The sequence below is a fragment of the Moschus berezovskii genome, chromosome 5 (assembly GCF_049115385.1).
Source record: "Moschus berezovskii isolate FMDL1 chromosome 5, NW_MosBer_1.0, whole genome shotgun sequence".
Taxonomy (NCBI): Eukaryota; Metazoa; Chordata; class Mammalia; order Artiodactyla; family Moschidae; genus Moschus; species Moschus berezovskii.
This window is the reverse complement of record NC_142464.1, coordinates 97,160,084-97,179,573: the sequence shown is the minus strand read 5'-3', so window position 1 is coordinate 97,179,573 and position 19,490 is coordinate 97,160,084.

The window sequence follows — 19,490 nt, the reverse complement described above, 5'->3', positions numbered from 1 at the left end:
TATTTCAAGGACTGTAAGTATATACTGCATAGAGCAAATAACATGTAATGAATAAAAGCATAACATACAATCTTTATAGCAACCGAGTACCTGTTTTTCCTAAGCAGAGAATCATGACTTCTTACATTCATTGAAAGAAAGAAAATGGTAATTTATTATTTTATAATGGTATAATAGAAGTCTATTTCATTTTCTTGAAACTTAACATTTTTTCAGTGGATTTTCCTTACACTCTTAAGTAAAAAGTGAACAGGGATTAAACATGGAATGTCTCAGTTTACTGTGATTTTTTTTTTGGGAGTAACAGGCAGCTATGCAAAAACTATGAGAAAGGAAATTATATCCTCACCTCATGCGTGTCTATTTTTTTTGTCATAGCTTTATTTTATTTTTTTGTTTGTTTTAAATAATCATTTTAATACTTTTTTTTTTTTTACTTTACATTGTTGTATTGCTTTTGCCACCTGTGTCTTTGTATGAGGCTATTTTTGATTCCTTTCCTAGGAAGACTTCACTGGGGCAGACACATATTTGTTTTGAGATACTTGGGTTAGTAATTGCCTTAGATGGAGTTCAAATTGAGCCTAATGCTGATTTCTATTGTGTGGTAAAGGGTATTGTATCTCACGTTCAGACTACTAGTAGCAATATTTTTGGTTCCTCAGCAGATTCCACAAAATCCTAAGCAGGCTAAGATAAATTACTTGAACCAAACCTGGCCAGAAAATGCTTCCTGAAAACAGGTTTAGTTTATACTTTGAAAAGAATGTATAGAAACATTCTCAACTCTACTGTTCAGTAAATTTTTTTAAAGAAATTGACAAAAGAGGGTTTAAAGAAAGAAAATTTAGTAATGAGAATAGTGAGTCTATTCCTCCATGCAGAGGGAAAAGAGTCAAATAAAAGGAGAAATATTAGAGTTGGAAAATTCAGTGGAGATAATGTATGTGCAGTTTACCTCCTCCATTATATAATTCACCAAAACGAGTTCTAGGAAGACAAATGATTTGACAAACTCATTCTGTTTTGAACACAGCCAGAACTTCAATCTGAACTTCATGTTACTTGTCTATAATAGGATACCTTAAATGAACATAACTCTGGATATCTGGGATTTTGAAAGAATTATGTGAAACTGAATGTAAGCTCCTTAGTCCTGCAGAGAAAATGGAGCAACTCTTCAATATTCTAATGCTAGTGGAGGAATGCCTCCATTGAAACTTGTCTCCATACAGATGGCATTTGGAGACTAGTATGGATGTGAGAGTTGGACTGTGAAGAAAGCTGATGGCCAAAGAATTGATGCTTTTGAACTGTGGTGCTGGAGAATACTCTTGAGAGTCCCTTGGACTGCAAGAATCCATTCTAAAGAAGGTCGATCCTGGGTGTTCATTGGAAGGACTGATGCCAAAGCTGAAACTCCAATAGTTTGGCCACCTCATGCGAAGAGTTGACTCACTGGAAAAGACTCTGATGCTGGGAGGGATTGGGGGCGGGAGGAGAAGGGAACGACAGAGAATGAGATGGCTGGATGGCATCACCGACTCGATGGATGTGAGTTTGAGTGAACTCTGGGAGTTGGTGATGGACAGGGAGGCCTGGCGCGCTGTGATTCATGGGGTCGCAGAGAGTCGGACACGACTGAGCGACTGAACTGAACTGAACTGAACTGAGAGGGGAAATGAGAGCATTTCCATTATTTTTGTTAACACCAAAGTAGAGCAGATGTGCTGAAATATGGCATTCAGTGAAGAAAAGTTAAGACATAAAATAGCACTGCACGTTGTTTAATACCCATATAATGGTAAATAAAGAATTCCACAGAAATAATGGACACTCAGTCCAAGATATTTGATTACTTTAAGGATGAGAGAGGTTGACAGCCAAGAGGAGTAAATGAAATACTTTATTATAGTAATATTTCATTTTAAAGCTAACAATGTTATTCTTTAAACCTGTGTATATTTTACATATCACATAACTCTTTACAAGATTGTGTGAGAATACCCTTTAATATAGGATGTGGTTATAAACTTTATGTATGCTTATGCTGATATACATTTCATTTCCCATCACACCTCCCAAATACTGAATGAAGATAAAAAGTTATGATATTCACATTGTTTCAGTCTCAAAATTTAACATTTCACTTTATGAGCCTAATTTTCAGACTCTCTATTAGGTAGAGAGAAGAGAGATTCTCTTCTCTCTCACGCTTCACTTCTCAAGATGTATTTCCACAAGATATGTTTCCACCTGTCCTGCTGGACCCTGGCACTCTTAGGCCAACACACTCCCAATTTTTTTTATAAATTCAGATGAGCACACTATCATGCTTGCTTGCCTGACTGTTTACCTTTCTCAGTGGTGGGGAGAATCCATTTTACTAGGTTCATTGTTCTGAAAGTCTCAATTCTGTACTATGGACATCACTAAACACTTTCTCCTAATTTTTTCGTAACAAGAATAGAGGCTGCTCCCTATCCTCATCACCTTGCTCCTGTAACATTTGAATCTGAGAAAAAGCAAAAGAACTTCTACTTAGATGCAACCAAATGTCCATCCAGGCTTAAAGATGTGATAATGCAGCTTTTTAAAAATCTACTGCGAGTGATCATGAAGTACAAAATCATGTGAAAACGTAGGGCACTGCATGCACTCCAGGTGCAGCTCATGATGGTCTAACTTCTCAGGAAACCTCAAGGGTGTGCATAGGTGGGAGTGAAAGTGAAGGCCAAGTTCGTACCATGTCAGAAGGAAAAACCTAAGTGCCATCAGAGCAGTGTCACAAAAGAGACACCAAACCTGAACTCTTATTTTCTTTCTCTCTTCTATCAAAGCTATCACTGCAGCACGTGTCATGAGGCAAACAAATATCATTTGGAGAAAGAATTTGTTTGCAATTTTAACTATGAGAAAGCAAGATATGTCCAGTGTCAGGCCAGATGTAATCAACTCTGGAGAATCCCAGGGGTACTTGTTCTGATTTGAGACTGTCCACTTAGGAAGGACTTTAAAGGTTTCAGCTTTCCTGGTTGGCCTCCACTACTGACCTTGATGTGAACAACAACAGAAAAGTAGATGCCCTCATTTCCCCTCTGCTGGTCTCCAATGCCATGTGTATGGAGACAATTTTTGCAAGAAGCATTCCTCTTTTATGACCCCATAGTATTTTGACTCAGCAGCCTGTGGTGCCATAAAAGTCATTACTCAGAACAACTGGTAGCTAAACCACAGAAGTATAGGCTTTTCCACATTGCCAACTGGGAGGGGCAGTTGAGAATTTGGCCTAAACTGGACTTTTGATGGGATTGCTCTGGACAGACTAGAATATTTCAGCTACACATCCATTTAGCTCCCCAGTAGCTCTTTTAGCTTGAAAATTGGGAGAATCATTCAGGGAGCAGTAGGATCTGAGAGTGAATCCAGTGTCCCTCTCTGGATTCTTCGATGCTACCTCAGGCTTTAGGTGGGTGATAACTGAGGCAAGGAGATTTAAAGATGTCTCAGTTGTAAAGAAGCTGCCTGCCATTTCGGGAGACACCGGAGATGCAGGTTTGGTCCCTGAGTCAATCCCTGGGTTGGGAAGATTCCCCTGGAGAAGGGAATGACAACCCACTCCAGTATTCTTGCTTGGAAAATCCCATGAACAGAGGAGCCTGAGGGGCTGCAGTCCAGGAGGTCACAAAGAGTTGGATACAACTGACGACTGAACTTGCCCACACACAACTAAGGCAAGATTCGCAAGAAGCTTCTCAAACAGTAGTTTGGTTTTCAAATTGCACCAAGTAGGAACTGTGAAGGAGTTTCATGATGATGTTAAGAGGGATAGTTTAGACCTTGTGAAACAGTAATTTTGGTTTCTTAAAACAGGCCTCTTAAAAAATTGCCTCTTTGTGAGTTACCTATTTCTTCCCTTTAAGTTTCCGTTTCCCTTTGATTTGAAGTTATGGTGTATCTATGAAAATGTGTTTACTAGTCTATAGTTGTAACTCAACCCAAAAACAAGTGGACTAATTTAGTTCTCACAAAAATCTCAAGAAGATGGTGCCATTATCATCCCTACTCTATAAATGAAATTGACTCAGGGAAGTTAAAGAAATTATTCAAAAACACATAGCAATTATGCCAAGTGCTGTATTGTAACTAAAAGGACTTAATTCTTGTTTGGTTAAAATTTGTAGCCTTTAAAACAACTGGATATTTGAGTTCAAGCAAATATACCTGTATGTCTAGGGCTTTTTTTCTTTTTCTCCCTATAATGGAAATAGAATTAAGTAGAGAGTAAAATGTCTAAAGAATGGATAATTTGAAAGTTCTACTTTCCAGTTTCTATCTGCCCATGTGCAATTTTGTATCTAAATTCCTTTTCAATTAACATTATATTAAGCATTTTCCATTTTGTCATAAAATCTTTGTAAGTATTGTTTGCGTCATATTCTATCACATAGCTATATTACCAGTTACCTAGGTGTTCTGTTCTGCAAATGAAAGCAGGTTTGAATTTCTCTCTAGCACAAATAATGATACAATAAATATTCTTGTGGCTAATGTTTCTTGTGTATTTATAATTACTTCCTTAGAACAGATCCACAAGAATCGGTCAAGGAGTATGAGCATTTTTTAAAACTATTATTGTACACACTAAACAATTTTATGTGTTATAAAAATAACATGTGGGTGTGAGCTATATTATCTGTACAATTATATATGTGTGTATATATATATCAGTGTATATATGAAAAATATATATACCATAAATACATGTGTGTATTATATTATCTGTACAATTCCAAATCAATGTAAAATTAGAAATAATTTGTCAATATATTCCAGTTTAACTAACAGAGTCAAATGTTGACTGATTGAAGAAATCCATGAAATATATTCTAATTGTTGAAGAGGTAGAAAAAGATACTATTGGAAAATGTTTTCTTAATAGATACATTGCTTTATAAAGGCATTCATAGTATGGACCAAGGATCTATTTTTAAAATTAAATGTTTATATACTGTATTGGTAAATAAATGTTAAGTAACAGCAGTAAATTAGATAAGATTTTAGAAATATTGAAAGGCAGGCCACAAAATGTTGGGCTACAAAAGAGAAAATAATTTGAGATGAAGCAAGAATTTTTAAAATGTGACCTACATTGAACCACCGTGGAAGTCATTCCCTAGCATTTTGTGGTCACCCTCATTCATCAACTTCTAAATATGCTCCAAACAGAGGAGTTCCTGGGTATGTAACCCTAAAACTGTCTGAGCAAACCCAACCACCATAAATTATCGTTAAGCTACTAAATTAATTTCAGTATATAATAAGAACTGTTTTCAAAGATGACATGTCACAGATCTAAGTAAATTTAGTGACTAAGAGGATACCTTGATAAAATGCCAAATAAGTGAGAAAGAATGTAAAAATAAGACATCTAGTTTTTTTTGTGTTACTTCACACAAATTTTATGAACCTTAATAAAATTAATACAATCATGATTCCCAGAATTTTCTTTTTCATTTCAACATCTAGATTTTTCTCAATTTCAGACCATATAGAGATATTATATAAAATCAAATCTGAAAATTACACAACTTGTATAACTTAAGAATGATTATAATAAGATTCAGAGATTGTCAGTAATTGTCAGTTAAAATGACTTCATTATAAAGAAGTTCTTTGTCTTCTCCAGGGAATAGTAATATTTTGAATGTTAACCTTGGTCCTTTCTGAGTTCCCACAGACTAAATGTTCCTTGTTAGCCTCCCAGTTATGCCACTCTACCATGTTTACAGGGATTCAAGGATCTTGCTCCCTTTTCTAGGACCCTCCCAGAAAGGGAAAGCAGAGTTTGCCTCAGTCCATATATTACTAAACTTACACATGTTCAGTCATCTCCCCCGTAACACCCATATACACACATTCTGCCTAATGTGGCAGACTGAATCCCTGTCTTTCCAACACTCAGTTTAGTTCAGTTCGGTCACTCAGTCCTGTCCGACTCTTTGTGACCCCATGGACTGCAGCATGCCAAGCCTCCCTGTCCATCACCAACTCCCAGAGTTTACTCAAACTCAGGTCCATTGAGTCAGTGATACCATCCAACCATCTCATCCTCTGTCGTCCCCTTCTCCTCCTGCCCTCAGTCTTACCCAGCATCAGGGTCTTTTCCAATGAGTCAGCTCTTTGCAACAGGTGGCCAAAGTATTGGAGTTTAAGCTTTACCATCAGTCCTTCCAATGAACACTCGGGACTGACCTCCTTTAGGATGGACTGGTTGGATCTCTTTGCAGTCCAAGGGACTCTCAAGAGTCTTCTCCAACACCACAGTTCAAAAGCATCAATTCTTCAGCGATCAGCTTTCTTTATAGTCCAACTCTCACATCCATACATGACTACTGGAAAACCTTAACCTTGGCTAGACGGACCTTGGTTGGCAAAGTAATGTCTCTGCTTTTTAATATGCTGTCTAGCTTGGTCATAACTTTCCTTCCAAGGACTAAGTGTCTTTTAATTTCATGGCTGCAATCACCATATGCAGTGATTTTGGAGCCCCCAAAAATAGAGTCTGCCACTGTTTCCCCATCTATTTGCCATGAAGTGATGGGACCAGATGCCATGATCTTCGTTTTCTGAATGTTGAGCTTTAAGCTAACTTTTTCACTCTCCTCTTTCACTTTCATCGAGAGGCTCTTTAGTTCTTCACTTTCTGCCATGAGGGTGGTGTCATCTGCATATCTCAGGTTATTGATATTTCTTCCGGAAATCTTGATTCCAGCCTGTGTTTCATCTAGCTCAGCATTTCTCATGATGTACTCTGCATATAAGTTAAATAAGCAGGGTGACAATATACATCCTTGATGTACTCCTTTTCCTATTTGGAACCAGTCAGTTGTTCCGTGTTCAGTTCTAACTGTTTCTTCCTGACCTGCATACAGATTTCTCAAGAGGCAGGTTAGGTGGTCCGGTAATTCCCATCTCTTTCAGAATTTTCCGCAGTTTATTGTGATCCACACAGTCAAAGGCTTTGGCATAGTCAATAAAGCAGAAATAGACGTTTTTCTGGAGCTCTTTTGGTTTTTCAATGATTTAACAGATGTTAAAATTTGATCTCTGGTTCCTCTGCCTTTCCTAAAACCAGATTAAACAACTGGAAGTTCATGGTTCATGTATTGTTGAAGCCTGGCTTGGAGAATTTTGAGCATGACTTTACTAGTGTGTGAGATGAGTGCAACTGTGTGGTAGTTTGAGCATTCTTTGGCATTGCCTTTCTTTGGGATTGGAACGAAAACTGACCTTTTCCAGTCTTGTGACCACTGAGTTTTCCAAATTTGCTGGCATATTGCGGGCAGCACTTTCACAGCATCATCTTTCAGGATTTAAAATAGCTCAACTGGAATTCCATAACCTCCACTAGCTTTGTTCTTAGGGATGCTTCCTAAGGCCCACTTGACTTTGCATTCCAGGATGTCTGGCTCTAGGTGAGTGATCACAACATTGTGATTATCTGGGTCGTTAAGATATTTTTTGTACAGTTCTTCTGTGCATTGCCACCTCTTCTTAATATCATCTGCTTCTGTTAGGTCCATACCATTTCTGTTCTTTATTGAGCCCATCTTTGCGTGAAATGTTCCCTTGGAATCTCTAATTTTCTTGAGGAGATCGCTAGTCTTTCCCATCCTATTTTTTCCCTCTATTTCTTTGAATTGATCACTGAGGAAGGCTTTCTTATCTCTCCTTGCTATTCTTTGGAACTCTACATTCAAATGGGTATATCTTTCCTTTCCTCCTTTGCTTTTTGCTTCTCTTCTTTTCATAGCTATTTGTAAGCCCTTCTCAGACAGCCATTTTGCTCTTTTTCATTTCTTTTTCTTGGGGATGTTCTTGATCCTTGCCTCCTGTACAATGTCATGAACTCTGTCCATAATACATCAGGCACTCTGTGGATCATATCTAGTCCCTTAAATCTATTTCTTAGTTCCACTGTATACTCATAAGGGATTTGATTTTGGTCATACCTGAATGGTCTAGTGGTTTTCCCTACTTTCTTCAATTTCAGTCTGAATTTGGCAATAAGGAGTTCATTATCTGAGCCACAGTCAGCTCCCAGTCTTGTTTCTGCTGACTGTATAGAGCTTCTCCATCTTTGGCTGCAAAGAATATAATCAGTCTGATTTTGGTGTTGACCATCTAGTGATGTCCATGTGTAGAGTCTTCTCTTGTGTTGTTGGAAGAGCGTGTTTGCTATGACCAGTGCATTCTCTTGGTAAAACTCTATTAGCCTTTTCCCTGTTTCATTCTGTACTCTAGGGCAAATTTGCTTGTTACTCCAGGTATTTCTTGACTTCCTACTTTTTCATTCCAGCCCCCAAAAATGAAAAGGATATGTTTTTTGGCTGTTAGTTCTAAAAGGTCTTGTAGGTCTTCATAGAACCACTCAACTTCAGCTTCTTCAGCATTGCTGGTTGGGGCATAGGCTTGGATTACTGTGATATTGAATGGTTTTCCTTGGAAACACTAACCAGCTCTTACTCTGTTTCAGTTTTCTCTTTCACCGTAAGTGAATAGAATCCTAAGAAAGTTCTCTCTCCTTTTCAGTACTTCCCTGACTTGGCCTTTTGTTAGTGATAATAAAAGGTAAACTTAGCATATTTCTTCAGTTTCAAGCAAACCTTTCTCTAGGGAATTTTAAGATTCTAGTCCACCATAGACGTAAATCATATACTCTCCACCCATATTTTTCATGATGGACTGAAATGTACTTTGAAGACACATTGAAGTGGGAGATACGTTTTGTTTGATGATGAATGGATATAGTAAACCATAAAATTAGTTTAATCAGGTAAGTTCTTGATTGACCACTCTCTACCTCACTCTAAAACCTAAATATTATGTTGGATTGCAATGAAATTTGTGTGCGAAGTCGAATTTCTCCTCTGCTAGTTTGTGTACCAGAGAAGGGCATGGCACCCCATTCCAGTACTCTTACCTGGAAAATCCCATGGATGGAGGAGCCTCGTAGGCTGCAGTCCATGGGGTCGCTAAGAGTCGGACACAGCTGAGTGACTTCACTTTCACTTTTCATATTCATGCATTGAAAAAGGCAATGGCAACCCACTCAAGTGTTCTTGCCTGGAGAATCCCAGGGATGGGGGACAGAGTCAGACATGACTGAAGTGACTTAGCAGCACAGCCGTCCGTCCGTCCCGTCGCTCAGTCGTGTCCGACTCTATGCGACCCCGTGGACTGTAGCCTACCAGGCTTCTCCGTCCATGGGATTCTCCAGGCAAGAATACTGGAGTGGGTTACCCTTTCCTTCTCCAGGGGATCTTCCCGACCCAGGGATCGAACCCGGGTCTCCCGCATTGGAGGCAGACGCTAGTTTATAAACATCTCAAGAGGAAGATGAATTTTTTCTTACTCACCTCTCTAACTCACCTAGAAGAGTGCCTGACCCATGAAAGTGAAAAGAAAGTTAAGTGTTAGTTGCTCAGTCATGTCTGATTCTTTGTGACCTCATGGACTGTAGCCTACCAGGCTCTTCTGTCCATGGAATTCTCCAGGCAAGAATTCTGGAATGGGTTGCCATTCTTTTCTCCAGGGGATCTTTCTGACCCAAGAATTGAACCAGGTCTCCTGCTTGTCAGGCAGATTCTTTATCATCTGATCCGTCAGGGAGGTCTTAGTAGTAGTAGTAGTGTTAGTCGCTCAGTCGTGTCTGACTCTTTGCAGCTCCCCAGACTGTAGCTCCCCAGGCTCCTCTGTCCATGGGATTCTCCTAGCAAGAATGGGGGAGTGGATTGCCAACTCCAGAGGATCTTCCTGACCCACAGATCGAACCTGGGTCTTGTGCATTGCACGCAGATTCTTTACTATTAAGAACACTCAGTAAATGCTGCTGGTGCTGCTAAGTCTTTTCAGTCATGTCCGACTGTGCAACCCCAGAGACGGCAGCCCTCCAGGCTCCTCCGTTCCTGGGATTCCCCAGGAACACTGGAGTGGATTGCCATTTCCTTTTCCAATCACTCAGTAAATACTTATGAAATTAATGAATAAATAGTTTTGGTTTCAAGGATTGAACTACCTCAGTTTCACCTGATTGACAGCATCTGTGAATCACTGTGACATAGCCTGGCTATAGTATAAAAATATCAAAATGCTAGACCAGTGTTTAGGAAATAGTGAAGGAGAGCTCAGCAATTTTAATGACAGGATCATATTTTAATTTGTCTTTTTTCATAAGCAAGTCCAATTTGGGGGTGTCCCAACTGTGAAACAAACTGGTCAGGTATGTGAGGTCACACAGAAGAATAATCTTTCCATCAATGTCAAGAAATGTATTTACTTTTTCACCATCAATAATTTCATTCATATTATTAATTTATTAAATAAATTGTATTATATTTTACATAACATAAAACATATTAAATTATCTTAATTTTTGTAGTTTAAGTAATGGCTTTCATGCCATTATCACATCTAATCTCTAAAAAATATATTGAACTTTAGGAACTGATAGGTTTTGACCACAGTGACACAGCATAAAGAGGTAAATTGAATCTAAATCTTCTCACTCCAGGTGTTCTTTCCATCATGTCATAGATATACAACCTTCCAGTGGAGAACTCATAGCTGAATCAGTCATAAACTGTCCTAGTATAGGGTCCACATAATTGACCATTATTCAAGTAGAAATTGGAAGTACCATCAGAGAAACCAAGTAACTTGCAATGGGAGGATAAAAGAGCGAAAGCTGATTTCCCTCTGGGGGAAGGGAAAAGGCTTCCCTGACCGGTGGATGAATGGGACTTTTAGGATGCCGAGAATTAGGATTGTAGGGAAAGATAATTTTAAGTTGGAGAAAGTGTTTAAGCAAGCACAGAACTTGGGTTGAAGATTAAGGAATAGCAAGTGGCTTAGTTTGGCTGGATCTTGAATGGGTGTAGAGCATAATATGGTAGGAAAGGTCAGCTGAGGCCAGATTGTGAGGAGCTTGAATTCCAGACTAAGGCATTCAAATTATTATTGAGACAGTGATCACTAAGGATGCAGGTTTTCTGAGTGGACCACTGAGATTGTTAATGGGGGAATGTTATGCTTGGTCTCTGGCCATTGTACTCATATCCCCCTTTTTTTTTTTTAAATCAAATCAAATATACGTGCACCTGTTTCTTTGGCTGATGTCAGGAAATCCTTTGATATTTCCCCAGGGTAATATTTTCCTTGTATACCTCAAAAAGGGAAACTGAAGATCCTATGAGCATTTCCAAGAAATGGGCTGTCCCAGGGCAGTGAGCCCTGACTTCTGCCCGACAAAACAGGCCCGCTTTGAGCAGGGTGTGCACTGCACACATTCAGTCGATAGCAATGGGAAAAGCAGATATTCCATCTGCCAACAATCAAACACATAAAATCACACAGGAATGTACAGTATGCTGGTTTGAACTACATAGGCGTTTGCCCCAACCAAAGAGAAAAGACCTGCCTATTTATGTCCCCTGGTAAGGACATTAGTGAAGAAAAGCTTTGATGTTTAAGCAATCACCTAATTGACTCTACTGTTGGATCCAGAAGTCCAGGGTTGGTTTCAGGAATGAACACTGAACATTTTTAATGGCACTATGAATAAACAGAGGCGTGTGGTTGAAAACGGTAGGTAGATAGACCATTATCTGTAAAATATTCTGAGTATGCAGAATTTAAACTTTGCTTTTCAAAATTTATACTGCCAGTGTTGTTGAATTTAGGTTTTAGGTACCGCAACGCTGGGAATCTAAAAAAACAACACGGATTCTCAAATGTGATTGTGTGAGTTTTGTGAGGACAAGGTCAATGGAAAGGATTTAGATGACTACAGGAGGACACATCTGTCCTTGGACTTTTATGATTAGAATTAAAGTCAATTTCTCATCCTTTTACTTCACTGCATACATCCAGTGAATTTACCCAGTCCTATCAATTCATCTTTGACAGAAATACATCATTTGCCCCTTTTATATCAGGAGTTGACTCTAGGACCTCATTGCCTTCTTCCTGGATGAGTGTAATGGTTTCTTAACTGCCTTTCCTGCCTCCACCCTCTTCTTTCTCCTATCCAATCTGTGAACTACGGTCCCTTTTCCCAACCTGCAGTCACTCCAAACTAGCATTCTTAAAATACTGCTGTTGTTCTCATACTCATCTGTTCATACCATCTTCTGGTTCCTCACTGCCTACTATACAGCTGGGCATTCAGCATTCTCCTGATTAAGGTACACAACGCAACTGATACTCCTTGATTCCAGTATCCATTCACACACACCCTTCACTATGCCACACTGTTGACATTTTTCAATTTCATGTTTTTCTGAGATTTCCTCCCCACCTCATCTTTTGATTAATATACTCTTTCCTCTAATCTTCCTATTTGTCAGCCTAAATCTCAACTTTCCCATGGCTACAACTTTTCTCATTGGTTTCTAAGTTTTTAGAATACCTTTCCAAATTTATGTCTGAACTCCTAACTCTAGCACTAAATTATAGACTGCCTTATTTGGTTATTTAACCACTTTTCATCTGAGTCTTGTCCCCCAAAGTGATTTTATGTATCAAGAAGGTGAGGATCATTTGTGGTTTCACTTTTGTAACCTCCAGTGTTCAGCATCTTTGTAGACTGACAAAAAAACTGCTTGAAAAATGAGTTTGATAGAATAGAACCGAATTATTTTCTCACAGACAAATTAAATAAATGGCAAAAAGTTTAACTAACTTATTTTATCCATAAATCAGAGAAATAATTTAAAAAATAAGATAAAAAGCAATAACAATTAAGTTACTGTTTATTTTGTTCCACATACACTTTTACATTTGATGCCTGATTTTAATTTCTTCACCAACCTTGTGAAGTAGATGCTAACATTATTCTCATTGTATATAGAAGGAAACTAAAACTTATTGGGATTAAGACACTTGTCCAAGGTCACACAGATGGTAAATGATGTTTAAGCATATGCTGTTCACTTTAGAAAGCATATTATTAATTACTCCTTGCTATGGTCTGAATATTTGTGTGAGTGTATGTTAGTTGCTCAGTTGTGTCCGATTCTTTGCAACCCTATAGGGTGTACCCTGCCAGGCTCCTCTGTCCATGGGATTATCCAGGCAAGAATACTGGAGTGGGTTGCTATTTCCTTCTCCAGGGGATCTTCCTGACCCAGGGATCTAACCTGGGTCTTCTGCATTGCAAGCAGACTCTTTACTGTCTGAGCCACTAGGGGCTTAATATTTGTGTCCCCTCAAAAGTCACAGGTTGAAATCCTCTAAAGTGATGATAATAGGAGGTAGGAACTTTGGGAAGTGATAAGGCCTTGAACTGTAGGAAATAAATTTCTGTCATTTATAAGCTACCAGTCTGTGGGATATTGTTATAGCAGTCCAAACAGACTAAGACACTCCTATAGCCTAGATTTCTTACAGGAGCATTAACTCACCATGTGTTGTTTATTAATACAATTATACTTTTATGATAAAATATGTTAACCCTCTAACATGTGAGACTACTGGTCCTAGAATGAAAAGCAACTCTACTCATATAAGGGCTTCCCAGGTGGCTTAGTGGGTAAAGAATCCTCCAGAAATGCAGGAGACAAAGCAGATGCAGGTTCAAACCCTGGGTCAGAAAGATCTCCTGGAGGAGGGCGTGGAAATCCATTCCAGTATTCTTGCCAGGAGAATCCTATGCACAGAGGTGCCTGGTGGGCTACAATCCATGGGGTTGCAAAGAGTCAAACAACTGAAATGAATGAACATGCATATATGCACTACTCATATAAAGAAAAAGTGGAAATGACTTTATGAAAAAGAAATATATTCTGCTAGAGATGGGAAAAAGTCATAGAATAAGGTAAGAAGCATTAATACAAGTATATAACTTATGCATTATGATTTATATTTTGTAGTCTGAATATATAGTGCACTGTTATTTATAATCAATAACCACTATTTTCAATAAGAATTACTATCATTCTGCTGACTTTAGCCATAATTTGTCTTTCATTGGAATTTTTTGTTTAGTTTGGAGTTTGATGGCTGAAATAAGTTGTAAAGATAATAAAGTTAGGAAAAAACTTCTAAATTTAGAATTATTTCTCTAAAGACATACTGTAGAATTTTATAGGAAGCAAGGCATTCCAGCTGATATAAATTTTCAATGAAAATACATAAATGGAAAATGAGTATTCTTCCAGCAGAAGTAAATATTGTGAGTCTGGGAAAAACAGCCTTCTGACTAAGAATTATCATTGCATAACATCCGTGTTTAATATATAATGTTTTATGTGAATGCTATTAAAGAAAAGTAATGGGAGCTCCACCTTGCCCTTGGAAATATCTACACGCTTTTTCAATAGCAGAGACTTTCAGAAACTGGTTACGAATGGTGACCAAAAGTTTCTCATGACATCAGTCATCTCCACGGATTAACTTAGGGCTGAAGAAACTCAGACAGGAAGCAGGGCATAGTGGGTGTCCAAAATGTGAGCAGGAGCTTGGAAAAAGGAAAGATTGTTCTACTTTGGCTAAAAGACTTTATGTAATTCTCAGTAGCTTCAGTTAGATTACCTCTAACAGCAAGGCCATCTAAATAGCCTAGTTTAGAACAACTTAGAAGTCAAACGCTCTGGAACCAATAGTGATAAAGAGTACCAAATAATCAATTTATTGAATAAATCACTCAAAAAATAGCTTTTAGCCAACACCTTTATACAATAAGCACTCTACTAAGCATAGAGTTTATATGTCTTCAAGGAGGTCAGCATGGTTTTGAACCAATAATCTGTAAAAGAGAAGTGGTCTATGACTGACATTTAGGGCCCTGGAGGTATCATGGTGGCCGGGGACTGAAATAGATGCTGCAAAGTTGCTTGAAAATTTTTTCTTCATCTCCCCAGACTCACTGTAGGTATTTCAAGCGGAAAGCAAAGGTGCTTATTCACTTAGTTCAGTAGAGACAGGAGTCATTTTGTCCCAATTGGCCCAGAGAGCTTTGACCTGAGCCAAGCTCAGCTTTAGACCTGAGGCTCATCAGAGATCTTGCAGTGTGTTCTAATCCTGGAAAAACAGAATTGGGGCTGGGGATAAAATCTACAGTATATCTCATCTGGACCATTACCTCACAAAGGACCTTACTTTTAAATCAGCATCTTAATTGAGTCTTGTGTTCAGTAACGTTTGAGAATCTCTATCTTAGCATAGAGCAATAGTTCTTAACTGGAAGTGATTTTGGCTCTAAGAGGACACAGAGTAAGTGGATGCTGCTGGTGTCTAGAGGGTAGAAGCCAGGGATGTTGCTCAACATCCTGCCATGCACAGGACAATCCCCAGAACAACAACAAAGAAACTATCCAGCCCAGAATGTCAATGGTGCTATAATCCTGGCATAGAGCAAACAACATCACGCCCATGCAGGTGATCAATAAATGTGAAGTGGGTAGAGGAAAGTAAAGCTGAGTGCTCTTTTTGAGGGCTCGGGTGCATTTCTTCTGGGACATGCTTGGTGGGGCTGCTTCACAGCTTTGTAACCTGTCCAGGTGTGTGGGGACACAGAGGCCCAGGATCTCTGAAAACTCATCCATCGTAGTGACTATACATCACATTTAACAACCTAGAAGAGAGACAGTCTTTTTCTTTTTTAATGTTCAAGGTGTCCCAGACGGTAAAGAAATCTGCCTGCAATGTGGGAGACCCAGGTTCGATCCCTGGCTTGGGAAGATCCCCTGGAGAAGGGAATGGATACCACTCCAGTATTCTTGCCTAGAGAATCCAATAGACAGAGAAGCCTGGTTGGTTACAGTCCATAGGGTCACAAAAAGTTGGACATGACTAAGTATCTAATACTTTCACTTTTCATTTTATACATATAATTCTATGATACTATATAAGATATAAAAATTAAATATAATATTTGGATAGAGTTATTTCTGACTCTTTTTTATTCCAGTACAATTTCTCTCTATTGATTTTTGACTTAAAAGGTCCTCAGCTCTGTGGTGAGGTTCTCTGGCATTTAGATAATATTTCGACTATATAGCATCAAGAAAGAAAAAAAAAAAATGAGGATTCAATGATTCAATTATAGTTGGGCTTCCTTGGTGGCTCAGATGGTAAAGCATCTTCCTCCAATGCAGGAGACCTGGGTTTGATCCCTGGGTTGGGAAGATCCCTTGGAGAAGAAAATGGCAACCCATCCAGTACTCTTGCCTGAAAAATTCCATGGATGGATGAGCCTGGTAGGCTACAGTCCATGGGATCACTAAGAGTCGGGCACGACTGAGCAACTTCACTGGTTTACTTGTTCCATCTTAAAATCAATTCTTATTTTTTAAAAAAAATATTTATTTATACAGGAAGTTTTAGGATATATATATAAAATGTTATAACACAGTATAGATTCTTCCACAAGTTCTGTGAAGAATTTGGACACAGACTATGTTATTTTCCTCTCTTTAAAAAATATTTTAGAAGTTCTAGTCTGTTCAAATCAGAAGTAAAAATGAATTTGAAAGACTGGAAAGTCTTTAATAGAATATAAAAACATTTTTCTTGGGTGGTCTCCCTGTAACTCATCTTTTTTTTCCTTTTCTTCTTCTTATCACCTGTATTTTCAAACATGTTTCAGTATCAGACAAGTGAATTAAGGGGAAATAGCTTCTTTTAAAACCTATCTAAAGAAAGGAGAAATGCAAAGACTAATTAATAAGGGTGTCTTACACTTTCTCTTTAGCATTTAGTATGAAGCTGACTTTCACTGCTGTCTAATAAAATGAACGAAGAGTGAAAAGTTCAAATATTAGGCTTTCCTGTGGAGCTTGTTTCATGAGGTCTTGAGAGCCAACATTAGCGGAGTGACAGATGGGCGTTCATGTTTCTGTCTAGTCTGTGGTGTACTGCTGAGATGGCTACTTGAGGCAAATAAAACTCTCCAAACCAAAATGTAACCTGCATCTCAGAAGTTCATTGACCTAAGGTGAAAGAATTTTGCTTCGTCTCCACTGACTTCCTCTACCCTTCACCAACCCCTCTCCCCAAATTGCCTCCTTAAAGCTAAACAAACAAAAACGGCAAAACTCCAGACTTCTCAACAAAAGGCATTTTGTGTTCTATCCAACTGTTGTGTACAATATATGAAAGTCTCAGTCATGGCAAAAGGAAACTTACATTAAATTAACATTCCCCCAAACAACTTAAAATCAATGGATGTGTTTTCCTCCAGAGAAGTCCATAATTACCTTGGCTTCTGCACAGCAGAAAATAACAGAGTTTCATAGACAGTTTTTTGAGTTGACTATAGTTCAGATCAAGACCCACATATGCTATAAATCTTTGTAATGGCAAGTAACTATCAGGGACCTATCTACTGAGCCATTTAGTGTTTTAAGTGGTCCACACTAGAATGTCCAAATAGATTGCAACAAGTGTTCATTTCTCATGGAGTACCCTGAAATAACCAATAGACAAAGTTAAGGTAGCATCTTAGACATTTAAGCCTATGTGTGTGGAATAAGGGTGCCAGATAAAATACAGGGCACCCAGTTTACATTTGAATTTCAGAGAAGCAATAGATTTCTTTTAGTATAACTATGTCCCAAACATTATATAGGACATACTAAAAAAGCATTTGTTATTTATCTGAAATTCAAACATAATGAGATAGTCTCTATTTTTATTTTGTATTTGCTAAGGCTGGCAACCCCACCTATGAAGAATTTCAAACTTTAATTTTAGAAATCCTGTTATTAAACACTAAACAGTTGGATAAATATATACTTACAAGTATAATTTTAAACTATGCAGGTATATGAAATGTAAGAAATTGAATACCAGTACCATCAGGCACAATCAGTGTAAAGATAGTTAATGAATAATAATATAAAAAAGGTTGTGGAATTTTTGTAAACCTGAGACATACTTAACCCATCTCACACACAGGTTAACCCTCTTGATGCTTAATAGTTGTGATGTTTTGGGTCATGGGCAGCCACCTGTCCAAAGATTATCTGATTGAATTGAATATTTAATTTACCTTTGATGCCATCAGTTTAGTCAATCTAAGTTTGACCAAAGCTGCATTATTCTCTATCTGCAACTAAACAGTTGTTCTCAGATGATGTGTAGGTCCCAGAGTAACATTTTCTTTCTATGGGTTCTCGATAAATGTATTTTTGTGGTCAATACAGGACTTTGCTTCAAATACTAGTTCTGCAATTTGTTTGTTGCATTAATTGGATTAACTCTCTAAACCTCAGTTTTTTTAAAAAAAATTTATTTATAGAATGAAAGAAAAACACTAACTCTCAATAAGCTGTTGAGATTACAAACTATTCAACGAGACCATGGAATTAAAACAGTGACTGACCCTTATTAATGGTTAAGCTATCAATTCCCTGGATGCCAGGAGTTTCTCTGTCTTGTTCATGATATAGCATCAGCACCAAGTGCATTGCTTAGCACATAATGGGAGCTTGCATATTTTATGAAATAATAGTTATATAAATAACTATAGTAATAGAGCTAGTCCTAGAATACCTGATAAAGCCAGAACTTGAATGTTTTAAAAGAAACAATTGGTTTTTGTGAGTTTCTGAAAGCTTTGTGTTTGGGGCAGTGTGAAAGCAAAATTTTAAAACAGATACATTTTATTTTAATAAAATCACCAGTAAGACTCTTGAGTTACCCCACTAAGTACCAATCCAGGGGGTGGTAATATAAGGTCATCTTAAATATAGATGCTGCAAATTGTGTTGTTTTCTGTTTGTTGACTAGCAAAAGTTGTAGTTTTTCTGCTTTATTCCTTTGAAAAATCAGAATAGTCATTATATAAAGCATAGATTTTGATTGAATTGTAGACATGCCTCATATGGTGCTGTTTAAGATTAAAGCAACATTCAGGAAATATTCTATTTACTATTATTATTTTCCTAGATAGACTCTAGGTCACATTCCATGAGTAGAGAAGGGTTGTGACTTTTTTGAAGAAAAGGGTATTCCAACCTATGATTTTCCCTTGGTGGTGGATGAGGAATTTTTAACATGGGAAGAGGACTTTCCATTCTGTAAGATTAAGAGTTTCAGTATCAGACTTGGAGACATGGAAATATCCAAAACACAAGCACCACGAAGGATAAAGCTGGTGGAGGTTAATATGGTAACTGCTGTGGAAAAACTGGTTGGGATCTTAAGGTATATTTAAATCCTATAATTTCATACAGCCATAAAATTAAAAGATGCTTGCTCCTCAAAAGGAAAGGTATGACAAACCTAGACAGAATATTAAAAAGCAGAGATGTCACTTTGCTAACAAAGGTCCATATACTCAAAGCTATGGTTTTATCAGTAGTCATGTACAGATGTGAGTTGCATCATAAAGAAAGCCAGGTGCCAAAGAATTGATGGTTTAGAACTGTGGTGCTGGAAAAGACGCTTGAGAGTCCCTTGGACTGCAAGGAGAACAAACTAGT